Genomic DNA, 17,543 nt, shown 5'->3' with positions numbered 1-17,543 from the left:
TGGGAGATGTGCAGGAGGCAGCTGATCGATGTTTCTCTCTCATCGATGTTTCTAACTCTCTATCTCTCTCCCTTCCTCTCTGTAAAAAATCAATAAAATATATTTAAAAAAAAAAAAAGACTTTAACCTGTTTTAAAAAAAATGAGTTGTGGCCCTGGCCGGTGTGACTAAGTGGTTAGAGCTTTGGCCTGTGCACATGGGCTGAAGGTCCCATCTCCAGTCAGGGTGCATACAGGAGAGGCAACCAACTGATGTTTCTCTCTCTCTCTCTCTCTCTCTCTCTCTCTCTCTCTCTTTCTCCTTCCACCCCCTCCCTCCCTTGTACTCTCTCTAAAAATCAATGAAAAAAATATCCTCGGGTGAGGATTAAGCAAGAAAAAATGAATTAACTATAAATTCTGTATACTAATCTTTTATCAGTTATATGAATTGCAAACAATTATTCCTACTCTGTGACTTGGCATTTCATATTCTTACTGGTGTCTTTTTTTTAATTAAACTTTTGAATTTGAGATAATTGTAGATTCACATGGAGAGAGAAAGAATGAAGCTCGATCCCTATTTTATACTATATACATAAATCAACTCAAATTTATCAAAGACTTAAACATAAGACCTGAAGCTGTAAAACTGCTAGAAAAAAGTATAAGGGGGGTAAGGTCTTGGCAATGATTTTTGGATTTGACACCAAAAGCAAAGGCAACAACAACAAAAATAAACAAGTAGGCCTATATCAAACTAAAGCTCTCAGGCACAGCAAAGGAAAACACCAACAAAATGAAAAGGCAGCCTAAGGAATGAGATAAAATATGTACAAACTACATATATGATAAAGGGATAATATACAAAAAATGTACAATAATTCATACAACCCAATAGCAAAAAAATAAATATCCCAATTAAAAAATGGGCAAAGGACCTGAATAGACATTTTTTCAAAGACTACGAACTTATGGCCAACAGGGACATGAAAAGGTGCTCAGCATCACTAATCATCAGGGAAATGTAAATCAAAACCACCATGAGCCATCACTTCACACCTGTTTGGATGGCTATCATCAAAAAGACAAGAAATAACAGATACCAGCAAGGATGTGGTGAAAGAGAATCTATGTACACTCTCGGTGGGGATGTAAACTGGTACAGCCACTATGGAAAACAATAAGGAGGTTCCTCAAGAAATTAAAAATAGAATGACCATATGATCCAGCAATTCCATTTCTGAGTACTTATCCAAAGAAAACAAAGTCATTATCTTGAGAGATGTCTGTACCCAATGTTCATTGCAGCATTATGCATAATAGCCAAGGTGTGGCTATAACATGAGTGTCTGTTGATAGATGACTAGATAGATAGATAGATAGATAGATAGATAGATAGATATTGATATATGTATATATAATGGCATATTATTTACACTTAAAAATGAAGATCCTGACATTTGTGACAACATGGCTGAACCTGGAGGGCTTTATGCTAAGTGAAATAAGTAAGACAGAGAAACAAATACTGCATGGTACCACTTATATGTGGAATCTTAAAAAAGAAATCAAACTCATAGAAACAAAGAGTAGAAAAGTGGTTGCTCGGGATGTAAAGGGGTGGGGAAAATAGGTAAAAAGTTGGTAAAAGAATGCAAACCTTTAGCTATAAGACGAATGATGTCTGAGGATCCCATGTAAAACTGGTAACGACAGTTTATAGTTGATACACTGTATTGTATAATTGAAATCTGCTAAGAGAGTGGAACTTAAATGTTCTCACTAATAAAGGAAAAGTTAAACATGTGAGGTGATTGGCGTGTTAACGAACTAGATGGAGGACATCCTTTCACACTGGGTACACATATCAAATCACCACAATGTACACTTAAAATATCTTACAATTTTGCCAGTTAAGCTCTCATAAACGCTGACTTTTTTTTATAAAGGCACAAATAATATTTAAGACAGATACTACAGATACATACAATATTTTTAAAGTCATAGTATGGTAACTTTATACCAATATTTTTTTAATGAAATGAAAATTTTCCTAGAAAAATATAAGTTGCAAAAATTAACTCATGAAAAAAAAATAGGAAACTTAAAGAAAACAATTTCATTAGATAATTTTAATTGGCAGTCAAAAATATCCAAATTAAACACACATGGACAGGTGCACACATGCATGAACATAAAAATAAACCAGAGGAAAAAATGCTGCAGGCCTCAGATAGGCAAGATTTACCAACTTTAAAGAATAAGGTAATTCTTATTTTATGCTATTCCATAGAAAGAGAAAAGAAGGAAATCTTACCAAATGATTTTATGAAGCTAGTCTAACTTTGAAACCAAAACTGGATGAGGACCGTGCAAGAAAAAATATAGAGAGTTCTGCCTAGCCAGTGTGGCTCAGTGGTTGACCTATGAACCAGGAGGTCAGGGTTCAATTTCTGTTCAGGCCACATGCCAGGGTTTCAGGCTCAATCCCCAGCGTGGGGCATGCAGGAAGCAGCCGATCAATGATTCTCTCTCATCATTGATGTTTCTATCTCTCCCTTGCTCTCTGAAATCAATAAAAATATATTTTTAAAAATAGAGAGAGATCAATCTCAAGAACATAGAGACAAACATTTTAAATAAAAGTTAGCAGTATTTTAAAAATTCACCATGATCAAGGAAGACTATTAGGAAAACCTAGTAATATAATTCTTAATAGTAACAGATTTAAAAAGATAAACCCAATGATGATCTCAGTATATTCCAAATTGAAAAAAAAAGTCATTCAATATAATTCAGCATTAATGATAAGGGTGGGGGGGACCTCTGGGCAGAGTAGAAGTAGAAGGGAATATTCTGAACCTGATTATCGTTTTCAGCCAAAACCCCAGAGCAAACAATATTCTCAGTAGAGAAACTGTAGGAGCATTCTGTTTCTCCATTAAAAGTAGTTCCAGGATGACCACTCCTGCCACCACTACTGAACACTGTCCTGGAGGCCCCAGCACATGCGATAAGACAAAGAATGGCCGGGGGGAGGGTGCCAGTCAGGAATGCATGTGTTTGCAAATATCAGCAACCGTAACTACTGGTGTCTTAAAATAACGAGGTTCGTTTGTCTCACACGTAAGAAGTCAGGAAGGAGGCCGTCTAGGGCTGGTCGTGCTGATCAACAGCGTGGTTAAGGGCTCTCTTTCTGCTTCGAAGGCTTCAGCCTGTTAGAGTTCATCCTCATGTTGGCTACCTCTGGGCTCTAAGGGGTCTCTTGCAGATCTGGGCCTTAATGTACACACTGCAGGCAGAAAGAGGGGAAAATAGTGGATACCCCTGGATGGACCTCCCCTTACAACTCACTGGTCACATGGCCACTGTTAGCTACAGGAAAGGCTAGAAAAGTGGATGTCCAGGGCCAGGTTAGGGTTAGGATTTGGGACATACTTACACTATATACTAAGTTATACTTGGTCTAAGCCAGTGGTCGGCAAACTGCGGCCCCTTGAGTGTGGCTCTTCCACAAAATACCACGTGCAGGCGTTCACGTACAGTGCGATTGAAGCTTCGTGGCCACACTCAAGGGGCCAAAGAGCCGTATGTGGCTCGCCAGCCACAGTTTGCTGACCACTGGTCTGAGCCATTCATGAAAATTCTGTTCTTTGTCCAGTATTAACCATATTTCATATCAGGGCATACTTACAGTAAAATGTTATGTATCTAAAATTAATATTTAACTATGTGTCCTCTAAAAAGATTTTTTTGCTCAACAGCCAACCCTAGGTGCTGGGCATATTGTTACCCTGAAAAACCTGGGGTTCTAAAACCTGCAAGGAAGAAAGGGATGGCTCCTAGACAGACACCGATCTCTAACGGCCACAGAAACATACAAGTTTGACCAGAAAGACTGGTTTTTTTCCTCCTGACATTAACACGGGCAAAATTTATCATAGACTTTTCCAGAAGGGAAATTGAGCAGCAGGATTGGAAATACCTTAGGATACCGTTTTGCTGAAGATGCAAACACATTCTTCAACTGCATGTGTCCCATAAAATCCAAGGCTACCTGAAGTTATAATTTAGTGGCAGGATTTCTACAGGTGACTAAGAAAAACTTGAAGAATTTTGTAGAGATATTATTAACAGTGGATTATCCATGTGTAATTACAAATATTTTTAGATCTTTATCCTACCAAATTTTGTTAACATCTTACTTTTTAACTTATGCCCACTTGAAAATTTGTTAGCTGCTATTTTGTCTCAATAGGGGAACTTAAGTTTCACTTGGCTGCAAGAACCTGAAAATTAAAAAGTGAACGGAGCCCTAACAGGTTTTGCTTAGTGAATAGAGAGCATCGGTCACAGATTGAAGTGTCTCCGGTTCAATTCCTGGCCCCGGTCATGGCAGCGTGGGAGACAACTCATCGATGTGTCTCTCTCACATCGATCTTTCTCTTTCTCTGTCTCTCCCCCTCCCTTCCACTCTCTTTTAAAAAAATCAAAGGAAAAATCCTTGAGTGAAGATAAACAACAAAAAAAACGTGAACGGAGACTGCATATACAGGAATAACAAGCCTTATAAAAGGGTTACTCTCTGGATTCAAAGCAGGCTGGGAGCAGGGGGTAGACTGGCTTTCAGAAGAGGGAAGGCCCGGTCCCAGGGGACCACAGGGCAGAAGCACAGAGCTCCAGGCTGAAACTTGTCGGCTTAAGACGAAGTCTCCACACACGACAGCCGAGTGCCCAGACTCAGAGAAGGTGGCGGGCAGTCTCCCAGTCAGGGAGGCTCGCTGGACGCCAGGGAAACCAGGAAAGGGGTGAACTTGGGTTAGTCCAATGCAACAAACAAACCCCCTTTGCGGAGTTGATTTTTACTGATGAGAGTCTCCAATTGCTGCCAGTTTTTAAGAGATGGCTGAGGATATTCCTTGCACCCCACTTGAGGCAATGTGAGAGAACTGAGGTCTCAAGGTATGGGGTTCTGAATTGTACGCTGACTGCTGTATTTGATCAACAACCGTCAAGTCTTCCTAAGACTGTGGCTAAAAATTGACAGAAAAGGGGTGGACTAAGGAACTGAGTTGAAGGAAGCCTCATTTATTTGACTCAACTAACCACTTAAAGAAATTATTTGTTCTTTTTCTTGGAAAGAGTAGTGTAAGGATTTTTCTCTCCCGAGACTGTCAGGCTGTTTGTAAAGGGCAGGTGGGTTTGCTGCAGACATCAGGAGGGATATGATTTCTCTCCCAAGAATTGACTAGTATGTGGGCTTACGTGCTACACATGAGCTAGATGCTATGGACTAGATGTGTTCTCCAAAAGTTGCTTCTAGATTTAATGAATTTCAAAACATAATATTTATTGTGTTTTTCACTTGCATTATTTCCAAGCCATTTAAATTCTCTAGAATCATTTTTTAATGACTACACAATAGAATAGTCCATCATATGTAATTATAATAATTTACCTTTTAAATGAACTTGGCTATTTAAAGAAATCTTACAGGGAAACATTTTAAAAAACAACTAGTGCTCTCTAGTTTGCCTGCTTTTAAAATCTGCCTTCTCGCCGAGGCAGTTTGCAGAAGGCGAGCTGACCTTATACTCTGATGGAATTGCTGTTATGCTTTTTGCTTTCCTTCTGAAGTCAATGATCACAAAGGTTTCATTGACTTGATATAGGAAAGACTGACAGCGAACAGTCAATGGGTGACAGAACCATTTTACTTTCAAGGTGCAAGCCCAATAGCATTAACCTGTTACAAAATTTACCAGGCGACCAAAAAATACGCAGGAGTAAACCTGTTACAAAATTTACCCGGTGACCAAAAACTACATGGGAGTACCGGAGGCACAGGAAAAACCCATTTATTTTCAGATGTTTCACATGTACTAGTATAGGACTCAGGGGAGACTGTTCCTCTCCAAATCCTGAGCAAACCAATATGGAGGAAGCTCTCCCTTTATACCCTTTGGTTTCTCTGTCCCCCCAATATGGGATGGGACTTCTGGCTCTTTCGCGGGCTTTGCGAAAAGCCCAGTGTGTTGGGATGGGGGCCGTGAGACCACACCTAAAGGCCTGGCCTGGCACCAGCACTGATAACCCCGTCTGGGCGTTGTTCATGCTTTGTGGTCTCTGTAAATTGGGAGTAGTACGCAGGTAAACCGGTCTTGCAAGAACAGATTGTGGAGAAAGGCGCAGTGACTTAATTATAGGCCATCAAGAATGTACATTAGGTTACTGGCACAGATTCAGTTTCCACCCCCCCCCCCAAAAAAAAAAATGTCTCATTTTCCCCATCAAACCCAATGACTCGGCCTCTCTTTCTGAAACAGGTAACTTGGTACTATCTCCAGCCATAGCCCCTTTGGGTGCGGCCCCAAAACCAAAGCCGATTCTAATAGTGAAGAAGATCTCTCCCACGAAACAAAAAGCAAAGGTATTCATATTCCTAGCTAATGAAAGAAAATTGTTCTTCTTTATAATATTCTCAGTGAGATTTGTAGTAATCATGTGTTACAGAATTATACCTTTCACAGAGAAATCAACACCGTTTCAGTTGTCTCGGGGACGCACTTGATGTTTAAAAGCGGAGTTTGTGGTACAAGTAACGTCTGCCGTGACGTTGTCAGTCATGTCCAATTATTGTGAGACTAAATGACTGGGTCAGCCTATGCTGCTAGCTGGGTCCGAGTCCTGGAGCCAGAACACAATAGCTATTGCTTTACATCCAAATCTGTGCTGCGTAGTGTGTTATTGTGAGGTTTTGCTGTCTTTCACTTGTCTTTAAGCCAAGTTCTCCAATTTTGCACAGATGCCTTCATGAGGAAGGAATTTTATATTCTCTGACACTGGGACCTCCCAGTACAACATATTCACCCTCATGGAGAATCTCTTGGCCTAAAAGTGCTGGGTTTTTGTAGCTTGCTTTCTTATGTTTATGGCCTCAGACAGACCTGTGATAATTGAAACTTTTCACCATAGAAAGGAGACAGCTGGCAGTGTCTTTTTCTGGCCTGACTCTATGTGGTCATGTTTACAGCTGCTCCCATTTTAAAAAAAAAAAAAAGAAAAAGAAAAAAGAAAAGAGAAATTAAAATGTCATAGAAAAAATTAATCCTACTGTGTCTACATCGTATTCTGTTACCTGCTCTTCCCAGACCTTCATCTTTTAACACCCAGATCCTCCTCAAGATGTTTGCACTGTATTTGCAGCGCTGGTGGGCTGTTTCCTCTTAGATTTCCAAGCTGTTTATGTAGCAGCATGTCATGTGACACTCCAGTTGCCATGGCAAATATTTGTGTTTCATGAAAACTGTCAGTTAAAAAAAAAAATCAATGTAAATGGCCAAATCCCAAGACAGACAGGCCCCCAGGCTAGCGTTTGGCCTGCACCATTATTGTTTCAGATTCAGCTGTTTAACAGGCTGTGCGAAGGCCACGGGCTAATGTGTGTAATGGGAACAAGGGGGGCACCTGTTTCGATTCCCACCGTGTTCTAGCTCCCAGGTCCCACCGTTTTGCAGACAACAGATCTACAGGTAATACAAGGATGACTAGGTTTGAAGCGTTAAGCTGAAAGAATTAAAAGCTTAAACATTTTTTTAAAGAATGACATTTTCTAAGTACTAATTAAGCCTGCCTCTAATTTCCTATCGACTTCACAAAGCTTTCCTCCCTCCTGCTAGAAGCAGTCATAGTTAAAGATTCCTTCCTGTGTCCCAGATTGGTACATTCTTTAACTGACTCTTCAGCAGTAAATGCAATTATTCATACACTCTGTGAAAAGTGCCCCAGCTTGGAAGTTACAAGGCCAAGAGACTGTGATATGACTGGCCTCTGGGATCAGTGCCCCTCACTGGGCAGTGTGGTGCCACACCGAGAAGCCCTTTCCTGTAAATATTGCTCCACGGGTCCCCCAGAAGTGGGGCTTGGCATCTGGGTATAGTTGTTTTTGAAAATATTTACTTTGTCAGACTCTTTCTTCAAAGTAAACAGAGCCTTTGGCAGGCAGAGCATCATTGTCTGGGGTGGGGAAGGTCTTTCCAATCATTAGCTCCTGCCTGCATGGAAAAGGGAACAGGCTGGCCCAGCGAGGGAACCTGGGGCGTGGGGGGAGGGGAAGGGAGACTGTGCCTTGTATTTGTTTTGTAAAATTGCTGATGAGAGTCATTTTGATTTAAACTGTGTCTCATTATTCATTGTAGGGGAAAGGCAAAAGGTCAAGACTATCTATGGAGAGGAAGGTGGGTAATTTGTGTGACTAGTTGAAATTTGGGGTCTGTCACCTGATGTCCCTTCCTTTTGCTGCAGGGCAGAAATATGGGAGGCAAGTTTGACAGCTGGAGATAGTAACAAAAGTTCTTTGCTCTTCTTTTATAAAAAAAAATTACGTCATGTTTTCAAGGGGGAAAAATGGTTCATTTAAAGTGGAAAAGAATTTTTCCCCTTTGTTAGGACTGAATTACTTCTCAGGCTTCAGTCCAAAAATGCTATTTAGCATACTCAAAATTTGGGTGAATCACATCAGTCTTCAACCTCAATCTAAGATTTTTATCTTTTAAAAGTGCACTTAAAACGAAATAAAATGTAAAAAACAACAACAACAAAAAAAAACAGTTGTCCCCCAGCATGTTTATGCGTGTGTGTGTATGTGTATGCATTCACACACACACACACACACACACACACACACACACTGCATATATGATATAATAGGTAAGGGTAGTGGATTTAGAGCTAAACTAAAACAAATCAGGTAACAATTTGGAAAAATGAAATAGTCCCACAATGCTGCAAGTGCATGCCAGCCAGGAACATTCCATGGGGCCATGCATGGGTAATAAAAGTTCTGAATTTGAAGCAACAAAGAGCTGGTTTCTCCTCTTACTAATAGAGGGACTTTCAGCAAGTTACTTAGATTCTCTGTGCCTCCCTCTCCTCCTCTGGCAAATGAGAATAACACCACCTTTCCCACAGGGTTGCTGTGAGGGTGTGAGGAGTTGATGTCACATGTGGATGTGCTTTGGGACTACAAAGCACTTGTTACCATAATTCATTGGTCTATTTTTAAGAGCACCTTCCAGGTGTCCCTTTCATCTTAGCAGTAAGAATTTCAAAGGGAGCTTAACCATCCCTTCCCAAGAAAAAATATCCCACTTTTGGGATCTCCTTTTAATTCTGCAGAGCCGTGACTGTGTTTAGTCACTGCCACATATACAGTCCTAAACCTAGACAAATGGCTTCTAGATAAACTAGTCAATGCAATTAAATCCTTCCTCTAGCTCCCCTTGACTTCTTGCTGTGAGGAAATTGTGAACTTGCTTCTGCATTTAAAAATAGGGTGTGCTTTGGGAATACTAAGGTATTTTTAAGCCTGGCACTCTTTGTTCAAAAACATAACTTGCTGGTAAGGAGGTGAAACAGTTAACACAGCAGATGTGGGTGTGAAGGGCCTGGGCCCACCTGCTGGAACTTCCACTTTTCTCTTTATCCTGGGGGGAGTTGGAGGGAGCCTTGTAGGGGTGTAGAAGCTCTTAAAAACACTGATCTGTGCCCTAACGGGTTTGGCTCAGTGGCTAGAGCATCCGCCGACTGAAGGGTCCCAGGTTCAATTCTGGTCAAGATCATGTACCTTGGTTGCAGGCACATCCCCAGTAGGGGGTGTGTAGGAGGCAGCTGATCAATGTTTCTCTCTCATCGATGTTTCTAACTCTCTATCCCTCTCCCTTCCTCTTGATAAAAAAAAATCAATAAAACAAACAAACAAAAAAACCCCACACTGTTCTGGCCCTCGCCAGTTTGGCTAGAGTTTGGATAGAGAGTCAGCCTGTGGACTGAAGGGTGCCGGGTTCGAATCCAGTCACGGGCACATACCTCGGTTGCAGGCTTGATCCCTGGCCCTGGTTGGGGCTGTGTAGGAGGCAACCAATCGATGTCTCTGTCTCACATCAATGTTTCTCTCTCTGTCTCTCCCAGCATTTTGGCTTTAATATGTCCAGCCCAGTGGAGGAATAAGCCTGCTTCCTGAATGTGTAGAGTGCCTCTCCAGGTGGATTTGTGGTTCCAAAACAACCTAGTCTCCTTTCTTGTCTTGTCTTAAAGGGTTCAAGAGAGTGAGGTCAGACTTTGACAAGAACTAGAGTTCTTCAACCTGGAGACAAAAGATGAGATCTTTTTAAAAATCCAAGGCCATTTTTTTCTCTTTTAGACTTGCTTTCCCTCAAGAAACCTCATTTAATTTATCATCTTAAAGTAAGAAGAGAGGAAAAAATCTGAAAACAAAAGAAAATATTTTCAAAGCAATTTTCCATTTTCTCTAATTTATTAGAAATTGCCACCCTCACCTATGGAGTTTTGACATGAAACTTTTGAATTAAAAGTATAGTTTTATTTTCAAAACATTTCTTGCATGAAGGAATTGACAAGAAAAAAAGTTCATAATATTGTTTTTATTTCCCTTCATGGCATCTCTAAGTATACATTTGTATTACATGTAATTAACAATTTTACTTATTGACACCAGAAAAAGATTAAATCATCAGTGAGCCACAAAATAGAATCTTTACATTTTTAATTTATATTTTTCATTTATCAAATTATGGCCTGATTACTCATAGAAAATTTGTAAAGTTCAGAAAGGAGAAAAGAATGCCAAAATATGCAAGAAAAATTTTTCATCATGCCACATTATTTAAGAATTGGCATGTCCCTTGGTTGGTATTATACTATATATTCAACTGTGATTTTACTCTTTTCCCCTAACAATTTATCAAAGCCTTTACATATATGATTTAAAACTTAATAAAATATTTTAATGACTGCGTAATAATCTGTCTTAAAGATCCTATATAATAAAAGGGTAATATGCAAATAGACCAAATGGCAGAACAACCGAACAACCAAAGTGTAATATGCTAATGATATGCTAAGGCTGCTCAATGGCTCTCTATGACATGCACTGACCACCAGGAGGCAGATGCTCTGACTGGTAGGTTAGCTTGCTGCTGGGGTCTGACAGATCGGGACTGAGCGAGATGGGCCAGGCATGCCCTGGAGCCCTTCTGCAGTCCCTCCCCAGCCCAATCGTGCACCGGTGGGGTCCCTCAGCCTGACCTGGGCCCTCTCACAATCCAGGTCCGCTCGGGGGATGTCGGAGAGCCAGTTTCAGCCCTATTCTGCAGGCCACTCCCCTTGGGAGGGTGCCAGATGCAGGGCTCATGGCTGGTGAGTGCTGCTGTGGCAGCGCTAGCCTCTCCTGTTCAGGACTGATTGGGCACAAGCCTGCAGCAGACACAGTGGGGCCGGGATGAGCAGGAGCAGCATGTAGGAGCTGCAGGTGGTGTTGGACTGCAGGTTTTGGCCTGATCCCTGCAGGCCACCCAGAGGGACCCCACCTGTGCACAAATTCATGCACCGGGCCTCTAGTATACCATAATTTTTTTAGTTAATATCCTATTGGACATTAAATTATCAATGTCAAATTATTATTATTAATAAATAATGACATTATTTCCAGTTTTTCTCTTTTGTAAATAAAACTGCCATGAACATCTTTCATATTTGTACATAAATATTTATATTTAGGCTACATCTTAGCAGTAGAACTCCTTGGTCAAAGGGTATGGACATTTTCAGATACAAGTAATTAGTTTCTATTAGTGCTGCAGAACTCAAGCTACGAGTTTGCAAATAGTTTGTATGATCATAGAACAGTGTTATGCTATAGACTCAGCCCAAGTGGCTATGAGCCTAAATTTTAGTATTCATTCATTCATTCATTCATTCAACTAATATTTATTAAGCTTTTACCATACACCAGACAGTGTACTAAGTTCTGAGGATACAGCAGTGAGGAAAAACAAGCCAAGTCTTTGCCCTGTGGGATTTATATTCTAGTGAGGGAGGCAGAAAATAAACAGGTACTTACTATAATGTCAGGTAGTGACAAGTGATATGAATTAAAGCAGAATACACATGTAGATCTCTAGGGTGTGAAAAGGTGGGGTATTATAAGAATTCTGCAAGTGTTCTTCAGTTATCTGTGATCAGCACAATTTTCTTCAGGATAACTGTAATGTAAAGTTTTACTTTATATTGATAATGGAGGTCCTTTTCAAAGCTTCCTCTTTTTCCTTTACCTATTGAGAAAGTGATGATGTGACTTATCTTGGGGAACTAAGAATCCAGGCTGCTTTTGAGGTCCATCCTGGCCAGTTCCTGGCACTTCTCCCAGCAGTTCCATCCATCAATCATAATTGTCACCAAGTGGTCCTTAACTATGTCACATTCTTTCAGAGAATATTAGAAGGGTAGCAGAAAAGATGTCATATTTTTTCAGAGAATATTAGAAGGGTAGCAGAAAAGGTGTAGTCAATGCAGCAGTGAAATGTTTCTCTAGGAAAGGAAATTTCACCTTTGACTGAAAATATATTCTGTTTTTTAAAATCTTTCTGATTTCCTTCTGTTTGATCTCCAACCAGAATTGGATCCATTGAGTGTTTTTGTTCTATAAGAATGCATTTAGGGGTGAGGATTTTTCTCCTCAGGAAGTGTTTCAGGAAGACTCATTTGAATGAAGATACTGTTCAAAGCAATAGCATAAATTATCACTGAAAAATTGCTGCTGATCTGAGTGGCCTGTATACTCAATTCTCTTCCTTTATATGTCTCCACTCAGTGAGTTCTCCATGTTTGCCTTTTATTCTCTTTACTAGAGGCCTGATGCACAAAATTTGTGCATGGAGCCTTCCGGCTGCTGGCTGGGGCCTCCCTTCCTTAGCTGCTGGCTGCCGGGGAAAGCATTCCTTCATTCCATGCCACTCCTTGGTGGTCAGCACATGTCATAGCAAACGATCGAACTCCCCATCTCCAGGTCGAACTCCTGAGGGGACACTTTGCATATTAGCCTTTTATATATATAGATTACCTCTCAAAGGCCCCACCTTTGAATACCATCACACTGAGGACTGGGACTTCAACATATGGATTTTGTGGCAACACAAACATTCAGTCTTTGGCAGGTTGCAATTTGCCCAAGCATACGTAACATAATAGTGAGAGAGCTGGACTTGATTCCAGGTTAGTAAGACTTCAGGTTAGTAAGACTTATTTCCCTGGGAGTAAAAGGTGAGGCCAATGACCTTCAAGATCCCTCACGCTTTCAAATTCAGGACTGTGATTATGCTGAGTCCTTGAATCCTGTTTAGTCAGCTAATCTCTCTAAATATTATATGTATCTTTCTAACATTTTAGCAAGCTGAGGTCTTGACATCTGTTCTGTACAAAACTTAACACATTGTGGACCCTTGACAAATATTAAAGCGCAGTCCGGAGAGATGGTGTCCCTGGTCTTCAGAGAAGAATGAAGACTCATCTCCGAGGGTCACTCCACCCATACTCTGAGCTAGACTCTCACTTAGAGCTTCGATGTTGGGAGGAACTCTTCTCTTTCACACAATGGAACTGCCTAGGCCCGTGGTTGGCAAAATGCGGCTTTTTGGCCCCTTGAGTGTGGCTCTTCCTAAGCCTTAGGAGTACCCTAATAAAGTTAATAACAATGTACCTACCTGTATAGTTTAAGTTTAAAAAATTTGGCTCTCAAAAAAAATTTCAATCATTGTACTGTTGATATTTGGCTCTATTGACTAATGAGTTTGCCAACCACTGGTCGAGGCCAATAACTAATGGATATGTTTGGTGTTTGAGTAAGTGAACATGGGCTTATAGATCCAATAGTAATTTAGTCTACTCTTCTAGGCAAATCATTCTCTAAAGATATTATCCACCCTGACTGGTTTGGCTCAGTGGATAGAGTGTCGGCCTGCTGACTGAAGGGTCCCGGGTTCAATTCCAGTCAAGAGCATATACCTTGGTTGCGGGCACATCCCTAGTGGGGGTTATGCAGGAGGCAGCTGATCAATGTTTCTCTCTCATCAATGTTTCTAACTCCCTATCCCTCTCCTTTCCTCTCTGTAAAAAAATGAATAAAAAATATATATATTTTTAAAAAAGATATTATCAGTGTTGGATTATGCCAAGTACTTGACCATCTTGCACCAAGAGATCTTGGTTATATCTAATTTAGAGATCCCTGACTCTAGTTTAATATTACATCCACATGCTGTCCACATGTATGAAAAGAACATTTTTCATAAAAACATTCAGCTTAGAAATACATGCCCTTTTTTTCTGGAATTTTTCTTCGTAGCACTTATTTCTAAACTTTAGATCATACTGGGCCTGCCTTTTTGGCTTCACATCTGTGACTTACTGGCATATGTAGTCATCATCCTGCTTCCTGCTATTTGTTTTAGAATTAGAATTTTCCCTAAACAACTGCTCCAGAAACTCTCACAGTTACCTCACTAGTGATTACACTTTGCAAATGAAGAAGAGCATTTCCCAGCTAGTTGACTCAGTTAGAGCAGGATGCTAATAATTAGGCCATGGCTACAGGTTTGGGCTCTGTGTGGACCAGAGATCTATCCCCACTACAAGGAAACAATGTGGCTATTGAGTCAGTGACATTCATTGGGAGTACTGCACAACTTAAACCAAAAAGCAGGGAGGGAAGGAGGGTGCGAGGAAGGAGAGGAAAAGATGGAGAGAGAAGGAAAGAGAGGGAAGGAAGGAAGGAAGGAAGGGAGGAAGGAAGGAAGGAAGGAAGGAAGGAAGGAAGGAAGGAAGGAAGGAAGGGAGGGAATGTAGACAAGTTCATGGAGATGAATGGTAAAGGAAGAATATCAGAGGGAACCAAAACTTGAAGCATGGCCTGACCTTTAATCAGGGCTCTTGTTCCTAGCAGGCTGTGAAACAGCTTTGTCTCTACCTGCTCAATGGGTCTCACAATGCTGATGCACTGCTTTAATTTGGGAAGTCTTTCTCTTGAGAGACATGTCTTTTCTTGCTCTAAGTCTAAAGTGCTCCCAAGTGTGGCATTCTCTGTGACAGATGTACTACAGTTATGCTTTAGCTGACTCCAAACCCATAGCTTCCCCGTGCCTGAGTGGTCTATTTGATGTCCAAGAATGTGTTTCCTTTAAGAGCAGGTCTTTACTAGACTATCATCCAAGAAGGTAGAGAGGTGTAATCCCTTTGTTCTCAGAGAGCCATTGTTAAATTCTGTAACCCCACTCTCACCCCATAGATATCCTATATAATAAAAGGCTAATATGCAAATAGACAGAATGGCAGAACAACCGGAACAACCAAACAACCGAACAATGGGTTGCTATATGTGCTGACCATCAGGGGGCATGCATGGAACATGGCGGGCGTCAGCCACAGTGGGATGGTGGAGCAGGTGAGCGGGAGTGCCAGACCAAGGCAGGTCGCTGTCATTGGGGCAAGCCTCTGGTGGTTACTGAAAATTCTTTGCTCCTGAATGGCACAGTCCTGCCTGGCACTCACACCTTTTGCCAGCGCTGGCTCCGCTCGCACATGCTGCAGGCACTGGAACTGTAGCTTGCACTCACTGCCGGTACCGGCCCTTGCTTGCACCCGCAGCTAGCTCCAGAGCCACTGCTCGCACCCACCGCTCGCACCCACTGCCAGCACCCAGTGCCGGTCCCAATTGCTCGGCACTGTCAGTGGGTATGAGCAGTGGCTGCTGGCCCCAATTGCCCCTCAGGGCTTCTCCACCTCCCCCTGTTCCTGAGGGGCAATCGGGCAGCAGCTGCTGCTCACACCCACTGACAGCGCCAAGCAATTGGGACTGGCACTGGGTGCTGGCAGTGGGTGCAGGCGGCGGCTCCAGCACTGGCTGTGGGTGTGAGCAGGGCTGGCACTGGCAGGGGGTGCAAGTGGGGCTGGTGCCATCAGTGCATGGGAGCGGCAGCAGTGGGAGCGGGGCTGCCAGCAGAGAGGGAACTGGGGGCCACAACAGGAGGGGCTGGGCTGGGGCACAGAGGATGGGCCAAGACCCACCCCTGTGCCCACTGCAGCCTCGTGGCCCACAGTTCCTTTCAAGGTACACGAATTCATGCACTGGGACCCTAGTTCTTTATAAAGGTCAGAAAAGCATTTGCTGATATAGGTAGATGCCTTAGACCTACCCCAGGGAAAGGCACTGTCCCAGAGAGACTTAAAAGTCCTCTTCTTTCATAAACTTCTCCCCAGGTTGCTCCATTTTTCAAGGATGGCCCCAATTTTACACAACTCTTTGTAAAAATAAGGAATTTCAAAATATTTTTAACATTTCCAAGGAGACCAGATTCTCTGGCAGATCTCCTGTTCATAGCTACACTTCTTATGGGAGTCTCAGGGTCTACATTGACAGAATCAAACATGGGACTGGCAGGACCAGCCAGCTCCATACATGCCCATCTGTGATTATTTTGCATGTCTGTTTCTCACTGACGAAGCACTGTCATTCTTTTCTGAATTCAAACCTTTCCATCATCAGAACCCATTCGTGAAGGAAGGCAGAAGTGTAGCCATGGGCCATTTCTGTGGGAGCACGTGCCACTTGTCTTCTTCCAGGAGTGGCAGCTCCTCCTGCCAGCACTGATGGCTGCTACAGGAGGCTTACTTCTCTAACTCTCTCTTGACCATCCCAAAGAAGGAATTTATTTCCATTTACCAGTTTGAGTTCTTGGCACCTTGATTAGAACAGAAAGGGCTAGTGTCTTGGCGAGAAGGCTTTTTACCATCGCTCTTATGCCTATAACTAGTGACCCAGTGCACAATTCGTGCACATTGAAAGGAAATTAATTAGAAGGTGGCCAGCGGGGCAGGACTGGGCAAGATGGGCTGGACACGCCCTGGAGCCAACCTCCCATGGTCCCTCCCCGGCATCTGCGGAGTGAGCGGGGTCCCTCCAGCAGGTGGGGTCCCTTTGCCTAGCCTGTGGGGATCGGGTCAAAACCGGCTCTCCGACATCCCCTGAGAGGTCCCAGAGTGCAAGAGGGCACTCTGATAAGTTGCTGTCACACAGGGTGTGGAACACAAATGCAAGTGTGCAGTAAACCAGATTCAGGGCCGACAGTGCCCCAGCAACAACATAACCCACAGCCGAAGGTGCAATTGCATGGCCCCCGTGAGGAATTGGGCTCCTTCCTCTCTGGTTTCAGGGTGCGTTACCTGAGAACCACTGCTGCCAAGTCACTGCAGCTCGGCAGCTCCTGTATTGAGCATCTGCCCCCTGGTGGTCAGTGTGCATCATAGTGACCAGTTGGACTGTCAGAGACTTCGCATATTTGCCATATATATATATATATATAACTCTTAAATTAATAGCATAAAAAAGCTCGTTGCTATTTAAAGTCAACTTTTAAAGTTCAAGGAAATTTCCTTCTTTGTGCTTAACACTAACTTTTCAGTATTTTTATACTTGAGGTGATAGTAATTAATTCCATTGCCTAGAACCTAAGAAAAGAAAAAGAGTGTGAAGTTGTTTTTTTAATTTACTATGTTTGCTTATTGTGCTTTTTAATAAAGAATGTTTAGCCCTCACCAGTTTGGCTCAGGGGATAGAGCGTTGGCCTGCGGACCGAAGGGTCGCGGGCTCAATTCTGGTCAAGGGCACATGCCTGGGGTGTAGGCTCGATCCCCAGTAAGGGTGTGCAGGAG

The 17,543-nt window shown here is 42.3% G+C and overlaps 1 protein-coding gene across 1 annotated transcript in view; it reads left to right on the top strand.

Annotated features, from left to right (window-relative positions):
* IQCH (IQ motif containing H) overlaps window positions 1-17,543 on the top strand; it is a gene marked incomplete at its 5' end in the record, with an annotated part of 200,887 nt that overhangs the window by 72,521 nt on the left and 110,823 nt on the right. The window lies entirely within an intron of this gene.

This window comes from Myotis nattereri (assembly GCF_964212035.1).
Source record: "Myotis nattereri genome assembly, chromosome: 1".
Lineage (NCBI taxonomy): Eukaryota > Metazoa > Chordata > Mammalia > Chiroptera > Vespertilionidae > Myotis > Myotis nattereri.
This window is presented reverse-complemented; position numbering and strand designations above follow the sequence as displayed.